At 49.3% G+C, this 6000-nt stretch overlaps 1 pseudogene; it reads right to left on the reverse strand.

Annotated features, from left to right (window-relative positions):
• The window catches only part of LOC149298466 (protocadherin Fat 4-like), a 63565-nt pseudogene extending 58280 nt beyond the window's left edge, over positions 1-5285 (reverse strand).
• Between the last annotated feature and the right edge of the window lie 715 nt (positions 5286-6000).

Here is a 6000-nt window from a genome sequence, read left to right on the forward strand (position 1 = left end):
GAAGTCCCGCAGAAACGCAGCATCCGCCCGCCTACCGTAACGGCTTAGCCGCGGCAGTATCGCGACGCGGTTCACTGGCGTTCTCCCTTTTAGACCCAGACTGACCCGAGCATGCACCTACCTCGGCACGCTTAAAGCACTTGGACAGGCTGCGACTACCCCCACGTTCTCCCCGATAACGCTCGCCAAAATACAAAAAGCCCGCAGCCAATTTCCGAAAGTCTTCGGAATTTTCCTCCACCTCTTGTCGGACTTTAAATGCACCACCAATGGACCCAAGAGACATATGCTTTCTGCCGCGCCGCATCCGGCACCACACTTGCCAACGACCCCTTATCACCCACACCCTCGCCGACCTCAACCTCAGCAGACACCCCTGCGCCCCCTACGTCTGGCCCTACCAATTGGGGTACCTCACCCGCACCACCTGCCACCGGAGCCCCTGGCTCCCACGCACCCCTAACCCCTGAGGCCGAACTGGCCCCTTGCCCACACACCTCCACCAAAACCCGAAGCCCCTGCAACAAACCCCGAACCGACCCACTGGCGCCCTGGGCAACGCGCTAATCAACTGCAATAGACACTCACCGACCCGCTGGGCCGTAGAATCCTGCACTGACGTCTATGGAACCTGTGGAGTGCCTGCCACCGAAGTCGCGCTCACAGGCTGTAAGGCCGGCTGCCGTCGATCCTCAGCATCCCGCTGACTCCTGGAAACTGAAAGACACCTGGAATGTGCTGCCAAAGACCGCAAACCCGATGACCTCTCCCGCCGCCTCAACGGAACAACCCCCCCAAGCCTGCACCCCCGTAGCCCTGTCCCGAGATACCCGCCGCCCCCCCCCACAGGAGAACGACCCCACACCATCTGAACATCCCGACCCTAACACTGCAAACCCCCCTATCACAAGAAGAACGACGCACCAACTACGCTGGGACAGGGAACGAGAACACCTAACACGCCGAGAACGGCCAGATGCACTGCTCGCCCCCAACACCCCACCAGACCTGGGAGAACCACCCGCTGGGCCAGCACCCCCGGCCCCCACTAAATCAGCAGAAGAACCCGACGTACCACAAAGCTGCCGAGGCCCAAACACGCTACCCACAGGGGAAACAGACATACCCACCGAGCTCCTATCTGAACCCACCCCCCCCCTTATGACCCCATGGAAAAGGGGGACCCCTCACAGGACCCCCACCTGCAACATTACCCCCCCCCCCCACCTCCTGCTGCCCTGCGTACTTGTCTGGTCGACTCCTCCCAGCACACGCAGACCACGATGCAGGATGCACCCAGCTGTAAAGCCGGCTCCTCTTCCTCCCTGTCTCCAGATCCAGGGACTCTGCTCCAGACGACACCTGATCCGGGCCTCTAGGCCCCGGAGGCCTAGCACGACTGCTCCGTCTCCTGCAGCTCCGGACACTGGATCCTATGTCTGGGGAGCGAGCTGGCTCCCTGCCCGGCCTCCGGCCGGGGTCTCCATCAGCTCCAGAACGTCCCACCGTCGCCTGCCGTCCCGCCGGCACCTCCTCCTCCCCCCTCCGCTCCGAATCCCGGCCGCCCCCCTGGGAAATACCGGTGCTCCGGCCTGGTCCAGCTCCAGAGGCCGCACTACGATCCTCACTGGGCCTCTCCTCCTCTCCAGGACTCAACCAACGAAGCAGACGAGTCCTCTTCACCGACCTTCCAGACCCCCGAACCGGCTCCAGTGCAGAGCTATGCTCCAACGCAGCCTTCCGCACGCCAGCGAGCAGCTCCTCCATGTCCCGGTCAACCCACCAACCTGCAGGGGCAGTCAAAAGAGAGCAGGGGTGGGGGAGAAGCAAAGCCAGAAAGCAAAACAAACAGAAAAGCCAGAAAGCAAAACAAACAGAAAAGCCAGAAAGCCCAGCAGCACACAGACACGCAACCAAGTAAGCTGAGCCCAGGAAACCAGCCACTTATATAATCTACGCTCAACTCCACCCCCCAATTCAAATGTATTCAATTAACACCTGCAGGTTTGCCTTAAAGGGTCGTTTTATATTGTGTCCACAAGGTGGCGCTATATGTTAACTGTATAGCCTGGTGCATGTTCACACGCATGAACACACGCATGTACACAAAATATGTTCTGCTAAGCTACTTATTTGTTGTTTGATGCCGTAGGCTGCAGGTATATGGCGGCACAGAGCTGCCTTTAGGATTTCTGTGCTGAGGGCAATATATATTCATATTCAAAGCTGGGTGGCTCTGTAATAGATTTGAATACACTATAAATGCTCATCCCTGGTGAGCTTTTGCTGCAGGAAGATCCTGTCTGTATAATGTATGGTTAAATCTATGAGATTTCTCCAAAGTCTCCTCGCCTATTGAGTTATACATTATACAGGGCCAGCTCAACCTTTCTTGTTGGAGGAAACCCCCGGGATAGGACCCTTCCTAATAAACAGTGAAATGCAGTTCTCCTTCCAGCCCTCTCTTTATTAAACAGAGAGTACCTTGTTAGGTGATACACCTGCCAATTGTACAGCGCTACAGAATATGATGGTGCTATATATATCAGTAATGAATAATAATCACTTTATCGCTCTATACGCGCGTACAGTATTTTGTTGATACTAAGAGACTAAAGGACACTTGAAATCTTTATTGTTTTACATTGCGGAGTTAGGAATAAGGATCCTGGGTGCTAAAGGTTTCCCCGTCATCCCTTTTGGGTATCCACATGTATTACACAGTAGAGATTTATGACCATAAACCAACCTCTTATTAGAGCCTTAAAAACATTATAGGAATGGTGTGTGTGTGTGGCTGATATAACTTCCAGAAAGGCCAAAAAAGTTATGCCTTCCCAAATCAAAAGGTTATTTCCGGCAGCCCTTTAAATAGTGGCGGAGGGAGATACGTTCAGCATATTAAGCGTATTTAATTGTGCCACCTTCAGCTCCCTTTCTTTTAAACTAAATATCTACAAATAATTCTGCTCATTGGAAATTCGATGAGCCATTAGTTCTTTTAAAAAATAATGGAAAAATGTCATAGTTGGTCCTTAAAATGTGCACGGGCTTCATCAGGCTATAAAGTGCACATATAGCGCCGCCTTGTGGACATAATATAAAATGACCCCTAAAATCTAAACGGTGCAGTTAACCCCAACTATATAGTTACATTGTCACCATTATGGTAGTGGAGACAAGGAAAATATCAAACTATTGAATTTGAGTCTTGGCAACTCAATGAGGGCTTCTTTATCTTCCAGCCTGTTGTGGGACTTTTCTTTAAGGCAAACCTGCACGTGTTAATTGAATGACAGCTGACCCCAATCAAAGTTTGGTTCCGCCCCCTTTTTGAAGGTTAAGCTTAGAATGTTCAGGCTCGCCGTGCAGACGATTACTCTGGCTCTGCCGCCCCACACAAAAGTAAGGAAAACATCTTGTAACAAACAACTACCGATAGTTTAATTAGAGATTGTTTATGTGCAAGTGCAAACAAGTACAGTAATATATTAAACACTGGTAACAGTGCAATGTTTGTAACAAAACCTGGGCCTTCCACACCCCCTAGCATGCAATCACTCCCTCTGCTCCCACAACTCAAAATAAAATATTTGCAGTACTGGCTAAGTGAAGACTGAGAGTTAATGCAGTCTTCCCTCGTTCTGACCATGCTGTAACTTTGGGGGGGTCCTCTCCCCCATAATCATCCCCAGAGTCCCTTTGTCCGCTCATTCACTAAGCTGCACCTCTCTCCTTTTTCCTCCCTCCTTACAGTTCAGGGATAGGTCAAATAAACATTGTGGTGTTGGTGTGTGTGTATGCGTTTGAGTGGCTGTGTAAATCAGGAATCGCGGAAGGTATAAAACAGTCGATAAGACACCTGACTTGTAAAAATATTTGCTCTAAAAATATAAGACAAAATACTTTTGTGAGCTGTGTATACGTTAGAGCGGCTGTGTTCATATTTACACAACCACACTGTACAAGAACCCTAAGGTATGGAGCCAAAAACCTTGTCCTTTGTAGGCGTCCCACCTAACCACTTTTATTGAATATCTACACAGTACAATACAGAGAGTCAAATCACAAGTACAATGCAGAGTGTAACAAGTAAAGTAACAAGGCAAAAAGTAACAAGTACAGTGCAATGAATTACAAATCACAAGGCAAGGAGTAACAAATACAATGAGTTAAAAATCAATGCAAAGAATCACAAGTACAGTGCAATGAGTTACAAATTACAAGGCATAGAGTTACAAATACAATTATGAAGTCACGGAGTGCAATAGTAAATCTACATTGACAATAATCACAATTTAATTACATTCTTAGTCTGCGCCGGGTCCAGCCGCACTGCTGTTAATGTGGTTTTGTTTCCATTCCCAAAGAGATTACGAGCGGCCGGCTCCTTCTCCTCTTCAGACAAGACCTGACCACGCTGAGGCTCGGCTTTCCAGAGCAGGTGAACGTTACAGACAGAACGGCATCGGATAGACCTGCGCGTAAAAGATAAAGTAAGTTAATTATCACATCGTGAGCCAGACATGTAATTAATGCAGCCACAGGAAAGCTTAAATATTCTCCTTTACTCACAGAAGTAGAATGAAGGCAAATCTTTAAGAGCAGACACAGAGCTGCATTATACTCAACTAACTGACCCTCAGCTAACTCTACATGGAACATATAACCAAGACAAGTCACGCCAAATACACAACAATTCTAATCGCATGCAGTCACATTTACTTAAAAGGAAAATGTCAACATCGGGCAGTCAGGGAAGATGAATTACTGACTTCATTTACTTCAGTGCAGGGAGTCAGCCTGACTCTGGATCGCTGCCACACGGCTTTGATAAATGAGACAGAGGGGGATCGGAGGAAAGCTACTTACAGAGGATCGAAAGAGTTGTGAAGTCCACGGAGTCATCATGCAGGACAGAAGGTATGGAGCACATGGATGGCTTGGGCTGGAGATCAGGGGTGACTTTACTGAAGTCACAGACAATAAACCGGGATTAATGCCTAGCGGCTGCTCCACTGGGTTTGCAGTCTACCTTGATAACCCGACTGGTTGATGCTTCCCAGAATCGCGCCTCTCGGATAGACTTTAATTTCTTTGTAGGTCCCGTGAGCTGCCGTTTTCTCTCTGTGCTCCCCTCCTCCATTAAAGCGAAGCGTGAACTCGTTCTGCATCCTTTCCAAGCCAACGTCATTCCACTCCCCAGTGTCTATTTTATGGTCGGGAAGTGTGACTGTGTTGGGACCATCACCGAGATTGTAGCAGACTGTTAGAAGCCCATGCATCACTTCGACAAAACAAACGGTGCCGTTAGATCACCGGGTCATGCTGAACCATCGCTACGATCTACAGGCTGAAATACAATGACCCTAAAGCTGTCCCATCTACCGGCTGCTCTGAATCGGACGCTTCAGATGTGGACGCGACTCTACCCAACGTGCAGCATGGCGCGTGTCAAGGTATGGACTTCATGCTGTGTTTGGTACCTGCAGGTGGATGGATTCGCTCCGGTCCTTAGAAGACAAACGCAGGATGACGCTGTCGGCGTTGCGTGTTCTTAACGTTGCCTGAAAATGTGTCTGCTGCGGATGGCGAGAATGAGGGAGCAGGTACCGGATGTGGCCTCCAGGATGGAAGAAGTTTGTGGACATCTGCAAAAGGATGAGTATATAATGCGGATTACGCTATTCACTATGATACAGAAATGATCGCCCAGCAGAGCACCAGGCGGTGGCAGAGCGTTCAGATGTGATGTATGAAGAGTCCTGTCTGGCGGAGCTTTGGCCCCAAACATTCGAATGGATTCCTTGATGATCGCACCGCGACTCCCCATTTTCCAGTAATCTACACTATACTCTGGGCATTCACAAAGATGTCCCGGTTCAGGTGAGTCTCTTTAATATAACAAATATTGGCATGAAAAATAGCACTTCTTCTAAATGGCTTAATATAAAACACACTTTATAGTGGGAGACATTCTGATATCAGCAAGGTGGTGGA

This window comes from Sceloporus occidentalis, unplaced genomic scaffold (assembly GCF_023333645.1).
Source record: "Sceloporus occidentalis isolate IW3139 unplaced genomic scaffold, rSceOcc1.0.p SCAF_32, whole genome shotgun sequence".
In the NCBI taxonomy this organism is placed as follows: Eukaryota; Metazoa; Chordata; class Lepidosauria; order Squamata; family Phrynosomatidae; genus Sceloporus; species Sceloporus occidentalis.